Source organism: Ischnura elegans, chromosome 8 (genome assembly GCF_921293095.1).
Source record: "Ischnura elegans chromosome 8, ioIscEleg1.1, whole genome shotgun sequence".
Classification (NCBI taxonomy): domain Eukaryota; kingdom Metazoa; phylum Arthropoda; class Insecta; order Odonata; family Coenagrionidae; genus Ischnura; species Ischnura elegans.
Window position 1 is genome coordinate 33,854,944 of NC_060253.1, and position 15,399 is coordinate 33,870,342.

Sequence of the window (15,399 nt, forward strand, 5' to 3'; positions counted from 1 at the left end):
TCTGCCTGGAGCTGTGAGTGGTGGAGAAAATTGGAAATTAGGCCCGCGTGTAAGAAGTCTTCGAACGAGTCTTTTAGGGAACGTATGGTTAGTCATGGTGGGTAGAGGAAGGTAATGTTAAGTTTTATTCACGTCGACGTTACCGTTTATGTGCTTGAAATTACCCTTCATCGTAAAAATTGCATAGAAGCGTGATCGATGTTTTTTTTTTATTTGGTAATTTTGATCACTCTGTGTTAGTTGTCATCACCATGTGGCGATAAGAATGAAAAAGTTTATAATCTGGGAAAGTTATTGCTTGGCTATTTAGGAAAATGAATTTTGGAAGTGTAATATTTCCGAGCCAAAGTTTGTTTTTATTTCCATAATTGCGGTGGCGTTGCGTGGTGACAGGGTTTATTATTTAATATCCACTCCTTTTAAAATCGCGCGTGGTATACTCTATATTTTGAGGAAAAAAAGGTGACAGGCAAAAGTGGTTTTATTTAATGATAATTGAATTTGTGAAAATTATTTCGTTCACTTTAAAAAGTTTTCAAATTTATAATTTTACGCGTAGAAAGGGCTGATGCTGCTTTATATTATGGACCGTATTTTATGAGATACCGCCTTTAAATTGTTTCCCTGGATTTAATATTTCTCTATATTGACAATCCACTAAATATCATGTTAGTATCACATTTTCACAGAGCCAATTCCTATCCATTGGCCGCCTATTACGTCGATGATTTTATTTGAAGGTGTCTAAGTCTTTACCTGCAATGGATATTTTGTGTTTTCGTCTTTCCTCGACTTGTTAAGGCATTATGTTCGTTGAAAACCGATAATAATGGGAATACAATATTATAAATATTCCCAATTTTTGCACATTTGAAAAATCGCTCGGCAGTCTCCAGGACTCGATATTTCCCTACCTCGTTATCCTTTATTCCCTTCACCTCATCCACTTTCTCTTATCGCCTGGTCGTTATTGTCTCCCGGAGATTCAGCGTGGTGTACTTCATTTCCCCCTTGAATGTCTTGAACGTGCGCTGAGCCTTTAAGGGGATCAATTTCACGAGCACCCAAGAAATATGACCGATCCTAACGGCCAACAATAGCAGCTAATATCTAGACTGAAGTGTTTCCCATTTCATGGTTGAGTTCGATAATGAATCATTCTCAGAAATAGGTTTGGAGCCAGACGTCCTGAGTGAAAGAGCCTTAAACACCTGTGCAATTTTTTTCTTGGGAATAAATTGTGTCCCTTTATTTTTCCGTCGCGGTAGCTTAAAGTATGTTTCAACCTTGGATTTTTTACTTTCCGTTACAGTTTTTTCCCTGTCTCGCAAGTGGAATTTCTTTTTTCTGGGGGCAATTGTTAATGCTTTTGAACGGAATGGCCTTATGGAAGAATTATTTTTATTTCATTAGATCTCCTACTCGGGTTTATGGCAGTGATGTCCTAAATCATTTAAGAATGCATTTCCGAGTAGCTTTCACTAATAGGTAGTAGTCGATGAAACGAAGATAGTCAGTCATCTATTTTTTGATCGCGTTTGTGAAGATTCAGCCTCGAGAAATTTCTTGAAGGTTGAACTGCGGTTGAAAAGGGCTACGTTAGTTGAGAACCGATAATGTAATTCAAATTTCTCATCAAGTCAATTATTTGTACTGATCGTATTGTTTACAGGCCCTTAATATACGTCTTAGTTACAGACCGATAGTGATTTGATATTGTATCACCTTAAAGCTTATTTCCTGTCGTTAGTTTATTTCATTGAACAGAATTCCCTCTCTTTATGTCTTATTGGTAGAATTGGTCTCGTTATGTCCGTTAGGTAGAATTATTTTGGGTGTTTTTTTTAAAGCTGTAAAAGGGATTTGGTATCACACGAAACATTTGTTTTGGTTAACTTTATAGATCATCTAATAAGGATTGATTTTGACGCATTAAAAATAAAATTTTCCATTGCATCGTTTAGATGTCGTTACGGTTGGAAAAACCCAAGCGGAAATTGGTTTCTTTTAAAAAATTATTGTTCTTTCCATTTCTTCCGTAAAATGAAGTGGGAGTTTCTTTTTTTCTCGTGCAGTAATGTGCGAACGATTGGATATCTCTCTTCCGCAGCTGCCGTTCATAATGGATCCCAATTCCTTCGCCAGGTTTTTTGTTGGAGTGCCGAGGGCATAGCTTAAGATTAGTCACCACGTGGTCGTCATACATGCGTTCGTCCAATTAACAAAAGCGGAGCGAATTGCTTTGCTAAGGGCATCGCTTTCGCCTTCTGAATGTTTTCTTTCCTCCGGGAGTTGCAGCATGCCCTGAGACGACCTTGAGTAGAAATGATGGCGAAATTGTAGAGCGTGCGACGGAACGGTCGTGTCCCACTGATTTGTCACAATCGTTATAATTACTTCATCTCTTTCAGAAGCTCATTCTCCAAGTTATTTCCTATTTTGTCACGCTCCGCGCAAGCCATGTTTTTTATGGATGATGATGCTATGAGTCTTGTTCGGTGTGTGGGTTTTGAATTGATGCAACATGATTTTCTACCTTTAAGGGATCATTAAAATCCACCCACCGGTGGCAAGCATTATTTCACGGGTCTTCTAGCCCCTTCTCTCTTTCGTATCTTTGAGCTTTAATGATCGCCTCAGAATATTGCTGCTGATAATTATACCCATATGTCCTTTCTAACTCTCAGTTTGCAGGTACTGAAAAGTGAGATGCAGTGGTGCCCTCTTCCAAACGCCGTCATGTTAGCTTTTCGGGAGTGATGTACATAGATTGTGATATAGGTACCATATTCGGTAAGCCGTGAGTAATTTTTGTTTTGACTAATTAGGCGCGAGTAGTATCAATATAGGCCCGTGAACTTAGTCCGGAATTACTTGGTCCTGCAAACCCATTGCTGCCGACATAACTGCCTTCAAATGATGAATTACAATTGAAAAAAATCTTGAAAGATAGAATTTTAGTTAAAATTCATTTTATTACACAAAGTGCGTGACGAGGGGAACGGTTTTGTGTTAAAACATTGTTGAATTTTCGATTATGATTTTATTAACTTGAGGGTCAATCGAAGAAAACACCGAAGTTGAAAGTGTAAAAAAGTTTCAACTATTCATTTTTTACATCACTTAAATTTATTTTGAACACATTTTCGTGGGATTGAAGCGATAATGAGAGGATCCTCAGTGTCGCTATCTGACTACGCCACTCTTGAAATTTTGCATTGTTTGAGAGTAAAAATATTCTACAAGGAGTTATGCGTGAAAGAATTATGAGTAAAAACCTTCGTTCTCTACCATCACCGAGTTCTCATGGTGGTAGTATCTCATTTTGTACACCAACTGTGAGGAAATCGAGAGCAGGAGAAGAGGCATTATCTCATTTTGCCGTGAATTATTTCATGGGACTCAGCTTCCCTTCCGTATCGAGCGACATTATGAGAATTACTCAGGCCACGAAGATAGTGACTTTGGCTCAATCTCATTTTGTGATCGCCCCGAGATATTCCGTCGGAGGCAATATTTTTTCGGTAGGACGCTTGGGTCCGAGGCAATTAAAAAATGTGCGTCTTCATAGCTGGGATTTTCTCCGAATTCGTCTTCACGAGGTTCCTGAACTCACTATCGGTCCTTGAGTTCAAGATGTGTGAAATGAAAACTGTTTCCATTGGTTATCTCTTGGGTGGCCTGAGGTTCCTTTTGTTTCGTAAAAGTTAACTCGTGAAGTCAGACGTCTCTTTCGTGCCTTATAGAGCTTTTGGTTTGGATTGTTCCTAATATTGTCAACATGTCCGATTATTAGGAAGTTTTCCCCTGGATTGAACAATCCTTGTCAACAGAATTAGTTAAATGTATTGCAGTTGTGTTGAACTGAACGATTCTCTCCTTCAAATGGTTGACTTCAATGGTTAAACATTTAATAAATCACTGAACTCTTCACTTCAATGCGTTTAGCTATTATAATCCACGTACAGTGGTTGTAAGATCTCTTAAATGACCACGTACAAGCACTGTATGTTTGTAAGTTTAAGCTCTTTTGTAGATCCTGGAATTGCGCCTTTTATTTAAAATTTTCTCGAAGTTTCAGTACGACTACATGCTTGGTGAATATGTAAACCTTCCTTTAACCACAGAAATGCAATCAATCCGTCAACACACAAAAGTTTCAATTTCTAATTGCAACCTGGCGTGAATTGAAGAGCTTACTGGAGTAAAAGGTTATCTCTCATTCGGAATGCATATTAAATACGAGTTTATTTAAGTACAATTTAATTTTGGTTGCATTTATCATTAGCTCAGATACCACGCAATAGATTTTGTACGTTGCGGTTGCTATTTTTTTGCTGTAACATAGAGCATTCACAAAATCCTAATTATCTCGAAAACGAATCCCTGGGACACCCCTTATGCCACTTTGCCATTCACCTCTCTCTTATTAATGTAATTAATGGCACTGATGGGTAAGCAGTGTCTGTAATGGGTAATCCGTTTTTTATCTTTCCTTGACTTGTTAAGGCATGATCTTCGTAGAAAGCCGATCATTTTATCAATCATATTAACTCTTTAATTGTGTTTTTGTCCTTCATTTGCTGGACTCTAGATGACAAGATCGTTAGTTCGTTCTAAGATGCCGCGCCGATTATTGAACTTAAATCCATTGTAGATTGAATTTGAAGAAACAAGATATACAGATAGGCACGGAGCCGGTGAGAGGGGGAACTTGAGCTCTCCCCCCTTAAATTTTTCCCTCTGTGGCGACTGCCGTCGATACACCCCGACAGGAGGCAACTTGCCCAGGAGCTCATACCCCCTGACTCTCTCAGGTACTGAAATTTGTGGAGTGTTATCAGGGTCTCAAGTCTGAACTTAGTTCAAAATGCTACATTATAATTAAGTACTGGTGCCAGAGCCATAAAAGTTTAATTTTTTTAGGAAAATGAGGCGATACCAAGCCATAATAACAACGTCCGTTCCGGTGAAAACCAATAATTCTTTTAAATTTCAGCGATATGCAAACTAAATTTATAGCGCAATTTATGTTTTTCCGGTGCTTGGGCATTGAAAACTAACTACTAGCGGAGGCAACCCACGTACCACCCAAGCTCTCTCCCCGATACAAATTTCTGGCTTCGTGCCTGTATGAAGCTCGTATCCTGACATGTCTTAGCACTCGCAGCTTCCCTGAGAACGAGTTCTCTGTGGATATAGACTATCACTAAGTCGACGTGATGCCTCCCCAACCGCGCGTACACTTTCCCTTCGGCGATTAGTCCAAGCGGCGGCGGTTGCAAGTGTTGAGTGCATTGGCATGAATGAATGAATGACCTCAGAGAAAACGTCTCACGGCGAATGTGGCCTTGAACTTGGTCCGATGTGAAAATACCTTGGAAGTGAGCAGCGCCAACGAAGGCAGCGAATTACTATCTGGTTGAAATCGTCCCGTCGAGCCGGATTGGACTCGTGTACGCCACTCCGGACGCGGAGGTTATCCCCGCGCTATTCACGATGAATTAAGGGAAGCTTCGAAGAGTGGGGAGAGCCATATAATTTTTTTCGAGCATTAATATGCAATCCAATCCCATGAAGCTGCTCTCACATGCCTTTTTTTATCCTCTCTATTTTTTATGAATCCCATTTCTCTCTTCGAATCCACTCGCGTGAATGGAAAATGCGGCCAGGTTCGACCGAAAAAAGAGAAAGAAGCGAGATGCGGCTTTGGACACTCTAAGTCGGATTGCAATCGGGTATACTCGTTAAGGAAAGTGAATAAGTGCGTTCTTTGGAACAGTTTTAAAATCATAAAAATCTCGCCCGCAGCACTAATAGTGTTGGAAAGACTTGAGGAGACTAGAGCCCTCAGAATGTCGGACGGACCTCTGGGTCCATTTTATGCGGGAAATGATTTGTTATTAAGGGTTATTTTTGTGTCGAATTTACTATTTCCTCTAGCCCGGCGACTCATCTCGAGGCCCGCGGAATTTAGATTGCTTGTCCTCCGGGCTAGAAGATTTCATCGTTCTCCTTTTTTTTCTCGAAGCTCATTCAGTGGATAGTGATGCTTGTAAATGATACATCCCGCACGCTTTTGTTCGTGGCACCAATAGAGCGTGCCGTCATCGAGGCAAACATCTAGCCACAGAAGTGGAAGTCAGCTCGCGGCAATCGTTGCGGCCGGTATCTGCTAATGGTTTACGGTGATGTAGGTAATCCTGAAATACATTGCTTGGATATCAAAGCTTCTGCATAGCATAATTTTGTGTGCTTCATAGATTATTCGTTCAGTAGAATTAAAATATTAATTGAAAATAGAAGGGCTTGACTTTTTAAGTAGTAACAAAACTTAGGTACAATTGTAATTCATGCAGAAAGATATAAAAATGAACATTGTTATGAAAAAGCTAGTAGTTGTGAAGTGTTGCGTGATGCCGATTATGTCAGATTTGTGAATGATTTTATTTTCGGAATATTTAGCTAGAAGTTCCATACCAATTCATTTTTGTATCAATGAAATAAAAGAGTAAGGAGGACGATTTTTACTATAGCGCACTGATTGTTTTCATGTTTAAGAGGGAGTAAACCATTGGAAAGTTGAACGTTTTCAGGTAGTTGCTCAAGTTTTCTCATCTTGAAACTTCTTAGCGTTATGAAACGGTTTTTTTCCCCAATATGGTGTATTTCATTCTTCATTTGGTTCGCGAGCGCAGTGTTTTTCGTGGGACATCTATGAACCGTGGTATTTTTTAGCGTCTTAATTTTATTTTGCTGCGCTGAATGAGTGAGAGAACAGTGATTATTTTTTCCTTCACTGGTCATAGAATTGAGGGGCACACATGTCCTTTTCATAGGAAAACTTAATTGATTGATGGCTCATGAAAAATATGGAACCAAATCTATTCAATTTGAATACGTGGTTTTGGTTTCCAACGACCTTGCGCTTTGGAAATTTTACTAATAGTGTAAAACCATATGGGTATGAGTTTGGTTTTGTATTAGAATATAAAACGATGTATACACTGAGCACTTAAAAGCCTAGGTTGAAATAAGGTTATTGAAGAAACGATGTTGATGTGAAAAATCATGACGTTAACGGAAAAAAAGCTCATGGAGCAACGGGATGAATTTCCGAGTCAAATCATAAGACTCATGCATTTCAATGTATTTTTACCTTAATGGATATTGAAGGGGAGGCATTGAAATATTATTGGACGTACCTATATTTTTTCCCATATTTAATTTCCGTTGTTTCAAGTGCACTACTTCGCATGCTTTCGGCACTTCAATAGGAATGGAAAGAAAGATTTATTATTGCCCTCACAGATTGATCCTCACAAGGCATACCCATTCATTTTTGCATCAGTGAAATGAAATAAATAAGGAAGGAGGATTTTTATTACCGAGCACTGATTGCTTGGTGTTGTTTTGCGATCGTAATGGACTTTCCTTAGAAGGCGTAAGGGAGAATTAAAAAATCGGCGTAACGGAAATACGAAAATTACGGGTGCGTACAGCGTTTCGTTTTTTTCCCTGATCCAAGAGACGCGTCGAAAGGTCGCTGCCTCTGCTATTCGTTGCCGAAATGCCTTCGTAATTCGCTAGCCTTTCATTACGGCCCGTCTTCGTGACGCGATCCTGCCTCCACTCCCCCGGAATTCGCATCTCGCCGTAAAACTCAGAATCCTTCTTTCCAAGTTGTTCTTTCCTATGCCGCCCGGGGAAAACGGCTTGTTGACTGTTCAGTCCGAGACCTGAATCCGGTGTGGGCTCGCAATATTTCCACACTGCTGTTTTTACCTTAATTTAGCCCGTTGCATCATCTTCGATTTTTATACCGACATTGCAATATCCGCGCCCATCGAAAAAGCATGCTCTATATCCACCTGTTGTCTTAGTGAGGATTTATTAGTTTTTTGCCACTACCTGTCCAAAGATTGAATGGAAAACCCCTCAGAATGGAAACAATGAAGGAGTAAATTCAAGTAATTACATTTTAAAGAAGTTCTTGTAAAGTAATAGATCGGGTTTTTGTTTGTAAAATATAAATATTGGAAAAAGATCTACTGTATTTCATGAAGAGCCAAAATCGTGTTAATTAATTTTTTATTGAATCGGTTCCATGAAGCTAACTTCAGTATAATCTGAGGTTTCAGGCGAGATGGAGTGGAAACGAAACATAACAAAGAAGCAGGAGCAATTTCTACAATTTTATATTTAATGTACGGCCGGTTTCGATAATAGCACCCCCATCCTGCCTTCTTATTTAAGACTTTGCACACCTTGTTATATGTACCTGATGATGCTTAAAGCGAAATCGGTCGTACAATAAACAGAAAATTGTGGAAATTGCTCCTGCTTCCTTGGTATATAACTTCAGTAATAATTTACGCTCATATTTCGTTATTTACTCAAGTCAAGCTTTTTTTCATTTACAGGAAAGAGAGGAAATGCTTTCTGTCATGGTCCTTACAGCTTGAAACGTAGAAAGTCATCATTTATATGATATTATTTGTGACATATTTCTTTTATAATCATTTCCGAGTAATAATTTAGAAGAAGAATCCCTGGCGTTTTCGCGATAATTGTTGAATCTAACTGAAGTATACTTTTGTACGTCATTAAAACAATGTATGCCAATAAAAAGTGCGAAATTACGATTCCAAATAGTTTAAAGAAATACAGGAGCCAATATTGGAAGTATTGTTTTTGCTTTGATCGCGTCCTATTGTTTTAATTATCTTTTTTGCCTACTACCGTACAATAACCCTTGATGAATTTATGTAGCTGATAGATAGGTAGCCCATTAAGGTGATTTTGTCTTTAATTTTTACCTTCGCACTTTATTCAAGAATTTGAGGTGTGAGTTTGAGGTCCCATAAATGAAATAAATCACGGTACAGGGACTTTATTGCTCTTTTACCACGTCTGCAAACATTTTTTTATGGGAGAATACCCGTTAAATAGTTTCAGTGTGTAGATCATCACATGTAGTATCTTTGAAATACTTTTCTTCGAAGATTGAGTGCGTCTTGATCGATTGAAAACTGAGACTGAATGTTACTCATGGAATCTATCCGGCACGTGACCGTGAAATCGACAGTTTCAGCTATACCTCGTCGTCACGGACAAAATATTACCTTGAACTTTTATGACGTCGTCGGAGCGGCTCTTACGTGAGAACCGTTATCACGATTTTTTTAGATAAATATTTTTGAATGCAAACAGATTTAGTGGGACCAGACATATTTTCGGAACATCTTCACGCTGTAAATATATCCCGTGTGTATGGTGTGGCTAGGGTATTCTCGTTCGCGTTGTTATTGGTGGGATCGGTAAAGTCGGAAGGCTCGAAACGCGGGTGTTTTCGGAAGAGCGAGGAGAGTGACCCTATCATCAAGGAAGGGATCACCCACCTCAGCACTTAGTGTCAGACGGTTGCGTTAGCCTGCCTCCTCCCGAAGCCTCGGAACGATGGGAGAGACCCGGCCATGTGCCTCTGCTCACTGCGCCCCGCAAGATATTCCGAATACCGCGGGCCTATAACGGGGTCGGGCTATAATTCCTCGCTCTTCAATTTGCTTTGGTTTTTCTCTCTACCCGGAAAACCTCGTCGGAGAGGGAAAAAGAGTGGAAGGACCCTTTCGTCGGCTAACAACCATTTGGCTTACTTTTGGACGCTGCGTCCTAAGGATAATAGGGAATCTGATGATTATCCCTCGTAAGGTTTTTACAGTTACAGGTTTCAAAAGGTTTGCCAAACCTTTTTCGGGAAGGGTAGGGGAAAGTGGGGGTTGGTGGGTTTAATCTAGCGTCGCAGTTTATAGTCCACAAATCCTATTCTCTTCCCCCGTCAACTGGCGCACCCATTGTCCATCGTCAAATGAATCTTAAGTGTTTTTCCGAGCCATATAGGTTATAATTTGAGGCAGAAAAAAATTATTTGGTGACGGAAACAATAACGGTTGGTAGTCGAAAGGTGACGATTTCGTTACTTTTTCCGTGGGTCTCGAAATTACCACTTCTGAAGTATTTCCCCGATGAAAACTCAAAATTGATTAGTAACCTTAATGCTTGTAGGTTTTCCGAGGACAATGGGAGATTTTATAGTGATGTTATTTATTTTTGCATTGGCTATTGACAATTGTTTTCAGTATTTATAGTGTAATCTGGGGGCTCTGGTCGATGTAATTAACGAAGTTGCATGGCCAAAGTTTCCTTTTATCAAACATCCTTGGTGCATAGGAGTAGATTGCCGCGTTTGTTGGATAAAAATTCGTAAATAAAATTGATAGGCACTTATTCTTTGATAAGAATTGATAGATACAATTTCTGCAAAAAACATTTGTTCTCCTCAGTTGCGGCTATGCTCTGCCTAATCCCGAAGAATACTTGATTACTAAAGATATATGTTGACCAGGAAAGTTCGTTAATTATTTCGACCGAACCCTCTAGAACTAAAAAAAAAACATTTTAATAATGTAATGTTAAACTAATCTCGTCGCATTTCCATCACCATCAGGTACTATTCAGTTCTGTTACTTCGGGTAATTTATTTTAAAGTTTTCCTAAAGTGCTTAAAATTTTACGTACCAACTATACTAGTTAATATAAACTACATCAGCTTTTATTATAGTCCGAAGCATGTTACACGATAGCTTGCCTTCTTCTATCAAATTTACTGTGGCCACCAAATCTTATTCAATTTCTTTCCTCTTAATCTCTTTGAATAACACAGCATTTGCAGAATTCGAACGCTGCGTAAATCACTATCTTTGCTTTCAAATGGGTACAAAGTACACGCGTATCTTCCAAAGTTAAAACTGTTAGCATGAAGGGTGCTTATGTGCATTACACGCTACATGTTGCGAATGCGGTTGGTCCTGTAAAATACGGTTGGTGACCGCTGATGCGTCTCCCTTGTGCTTGAATCGAATGTATTCACTTTTGTATCATTTTTGGAGGTACAGTTTATTTCGTGGGTGGGCCGTCAAGGCCGAAGTTCGTGATGTCGCCCACCGGATTCGCCCGTGAGACTGGCGGGCCCACGGAGAATCGGCCGTAACCTTTTCTCGGTCTTTTCCATTACATGCGTCACCCGTGAATACGACTGCCATTGACCTTTCGTTTTCGCGAACGGGACCCGACTTGGGTGTGTGAGTCATAAGTTATGGCATTGTTTATGCAGATAATTCCGTCGTGCCGTAATCAAAGAACTGTTTCAATGTTAATAGTTTGAGGCAGGAAAATAATAGGTACTTTCCTTCGCTCTTGGAATGGGCATGATGAGGTAACAGAATTGGTTGTGAAGTCAGTCTCCTCGGGATTGTCTGGCTGCGTCGAACAGGTGTGCATACTACTTTTAATTTTGCTACCCAGTGGATAGAGCATTGGGCTTCCGATCGATGGGCTCCGGGTTCAAACCTCGGGTGAATCCCTCAGGCATCCGCAAAAAATTCATCATACAGTTAGGATCTGGGCCCCCTTCCTTGAAAATTCGAATTTCACCCGCCTATGGCTTAATTTGGGTAGAGTGCTTCTCTATACTATTGAAACCAACCTACCGTCGGGTTGAGTTTCTGAGTGATTGATTTTTCTACTAAGTTCATGGCTATATAGGTGGACCATCAGATATCACCCTATATTTATGTTAAATTAAGACATTTCAATTTTTCTAGGGATATTAATCGAATTCATTGGACGTGTATAGTTTACTGGAATACCATATATGTAATGTCATAGGAAGTCCATGTATATCAGTTGTGCGTATTGCAATGTCCTTTTTCAGCATGGTTGATACATTCCATCGCCTAGTGTTTGAAATAGTGCTCTATATCTGCTTTACCCTAGGGAACCTACTATCAATGTTTAATTTAATATTTTCCGGCTAGAAAAATTTCTCAGTCATTTCCCCAGACATTTGTGTAGCGGATTATCCGACAGAGTGCTAACTAAATAGCTTACAACGCTTTTTAGACAAAAAAAAAAATGGCTGCTTGTGATGTGACCAATTTTTTTTGTTTTTACACTCTACGTTTGAATGCATTTTACCTTTTACTAACTTTTGCTGCAATTAATTTGGAATGAGTACCCTACATTTGTTCTAGTCTATGAAGATTTTCCGCGAACATTTCGAAATTTTAGGACGTAATATTATCAATATTTTGCGTAGTATTAATTGGTTTTCCTTAAGTTTACTCTCGCACTGTCATGTAGCTCCGCCTGAAGGTCTATTTTACCTGCATGAAAAGATATAATTGTGATATTGAATAGCCTTCATTCAATTCTCTCTATTCGGGTGTTATGAGAAAAGACTTACATAATGCTTTACGATTAATCATTGTATTGTGAAAAATTTTCAGCGTGTAGGGATTTGATCATTTTTCGAAAGAAAAAGAATAATTTTTGATAAGTGATTAGACTTATAGATTCAACCTTTAGATATAATGTGTAAGAATGGCGTCACGCACCGTCGTATAAATTATATTCCTAACAAAGGAGATAGTATTTGCAGTGCAATGAGTGTGACACTCAAAATTAAAATTGAAAATTTGTTATCCTAAATATGACTGTTTTAGAGATATTCTGTTTGATGGGCTTCTGTGCTAACACGATGTAAAATATTTGGATGGCATGACTCACATATTTACGAAATGGACCAATCTTATTTTCATTAAAGCCCTTGGAATTTGAATTTGAGTGTTTTGCGTCAGCATCCTTTTCTAGCTATTGTGTTCAGTATCGGATGAAATTTTTTTTAAGGCATAGTGAGGCTAAAATGGGTAATTGTGGAATAAGAAACGCGCCTCTTTTTCTGGCACCTCTAGCTTTTTCTGCTCACAAATGTTGTGAAGTAAAAAAAAATATCATCACGACTCCGAAAAATACCTCTGCGCTTTACGCATGAACAAACTTACTTTACGGAAATTGCTTTAATTTCCTTATGCATTTCCTGAGAGAAAATATTCTTTTTTGAACAGGCTGTGAAACTTTGAAACTCGTCTTGATGTCTCGTAATTCAGGAACATGTAAAACCTATTTGGTCATGAAGTGGACTTACGTTGTAGGTGGTAATACTGAGTTTTCATTCGGATGTTTACTCTGTTGGAGCTATCGAGTCGATTTCGAAATCACTTTCGTGCTTTATGTTGTGTTTTTGTCCAGTAATCTCGGCGATTGTATCCCATTGATGATTTGGCACAAATAAGCCAAAAAATACCTCTTGTAATGATTACCGTTGAACAGTATATCTAAAGGATTTAAGAGGAAATATTTTCTTGCGTTAATTGCTACTTCCTGTTTGAATTTTACTACCCCGTATCGAACTTCTCCGTGGCCTCTTGAATTTGTTTTATAGAGTAATTACCTCATTGGTTCAGTCCTCTCTCGTCTCGTCCATTTACGACGAGAGTTGTGACTTATATCACTTTCGGATAAGAAAAAGTAATTTGTTCGATGACTCGGGCGGTTATCCTCTGGAAAAACTGGAATTAAACATCTGTTGGGCTACAGCAGCGACTGGTTGAGAGCGGAAGTATTTACTCGCTCATGCAAATGAAGTCTCCGCATCACCTCCACTTTTTCTCCCGCAAATCTTCTGAATTAATTCGAGATATCCTTTCCGTAAAGAGTCATAGACCGCGTTTCGGTGAATACCGTGCCCATTCTCAGCCAAATGAGGGTAATTATATTTACCGTCCTCCATTTATCCAAACCAGGAGTTGAGGAATGACCATTTTTTTGTAGGCATAAGAAGGTGGCTATCCTTTTTGTAACACGAAACGAGATATCTAGAGTTTTGTGGCTTGTGCAATTTCTACGAACTTCTCGCATGACCGCGGGAAGGGGTTTTCTAACTTCCGGCAATAGTCATTTCACGCCACAGGTGCTTTCATGCTGTTAACTGGTGTTTGATGCATCTTTGTCTTAAGGCACCGTTGAGGTATATTAACCATACTGGTAAGTTTTGGCTTATAATCATTTATTAAAAATCTGATTTAATTACTGACTGCAAAGGGAAAGACTTCGTTTAAGTGAACTGGTGCAATGATGGCGTGACATCCGAGTACGAGTGAACATGACGTAATTGTTAAATATATGCGATAAATGTTCTATGCGCTGTGACAAGATCCGTGGTGACGTAAAGGTAAATTATCTCTAGTGTTCGAACTTTTTTGCGATGCTGCGGTGGGTAATTGTTAATAAAGGAAGGATGTCTTATGAAATTCACTAGGTATAAATGAAATATAAGTCTTGCTCTACTGAGTGGCATTGGCCTCGAAGAAAATATTTTGTAGGTGTTATAATTGTTTGCGATCTCAAATATTTCCCAGAAGAATTGTTACGGTCATCTTGAATGAGGAGGTAAAATTGAAGTATTATTAAGATGTAAATTAAGATACTAGACCTGCGTCATCCAGAATGGTATTCACTTACGAGATGTGATGCCTAGTTGAATACTTTTATAACCCTCTATAAATAAGCGAATCAGAAATTTAACTATGATTTTGATCGTTGGCGCAAGGGATAATATTAAATGAACGATCTATTTGGTGACTTGGAATGCATTCCATGCTGTCGAAATTCTTTGATGTATATTTATAGAACTGTTAAACCGTTGAATCGTAGAATCGAAAATCAAGTCTTACGAATATTCCTGGTCACTCCTCAATCACAATGCTTTTGTTTGAAAATGTGTTACAGTCGACGTGTTGGTTGACTGATCCTTTTCGTAAGGGATGAACGAATGGCAAAACTTCTCACTTGGAAATTAGTAATATTGGCAACTAATTTCTGCGTTTATTTTTCTGGAAATAACATATAGCTGTCGCAACGGTTTTCAAAAATCAAGTATCGGAATGGCAAAAAATCCTTTTAATGCATCCATCACAACCCATCGGGATGCCGGGAGGCTGCTACGATGTTAGTACTTAACCAAACGCCAATATGAAACCAAAGTGTACATGATTTTACGTCACTCTTGCGGCATTTTCACGGCACTTTAGAGCAACGCACCACCCATATGAGCAACCACTGGAATAGCGGAACGATAAGCGGCCTATCAGCACCTATTCCTCCTAGCCAGTGTACGATCCCGACGGCTTTGGGTGCGGGTAACTGCTGTCTGCGACGCCGGTCCGAAGGGTTCTGAGAGGTTGGGCGTACGCCGGTAGCCGCGAGGAAGCCCTCGGCTGCCGACGAAAGGCGCGTCGGCGGGCGGTGAACTCACGTTAATTAAAGATCCAACTGGGAGCCGGCTCTTCCTCTGGAGACTTCAACGGGTGTAGTCCTCTCGGTGAATTCAACGGTCGGCGATCCACACCGGCGGTGTCTTCGGTGTTCGTCGTCGCGTGAAACGGTCCTTCTCGTACGAACTCCACCTTCCCACTGGCTCGTCCTCTGCCTCACCGGCAT

General features: G+C 39.5%; 2 protein-coding genes across 3 annotated transcripts in view; one reads left to right on the forward strand and one right to left on the reverse strand.

Annotated features, from left to right (window-relative positions):
* LOC124164362 overlaps nt 1–15,377 on the reverse strand; it is a 131,026-nt gene extending 115,649 nt beyond the window's left edge. The window contains exon 1 of the mRNA XM_046541653.1: nt 15,215–15,377. The gene's annotated coding sequence lies outside the window, so the exon portion shown is untranslated. The remainder of the gene's footprint in view (nt 1–15,214) is intronic.
* Nucleotides 1–15,399, forward strand: part of LOC124164363 (autophagy-related protein 16-1) — a 427,221-nt gene that overhangs the window by 133,821 nt on the left and 278,001 nt on the right. The gene's annotated exons all lie outside the window — the stretch shown is intronic.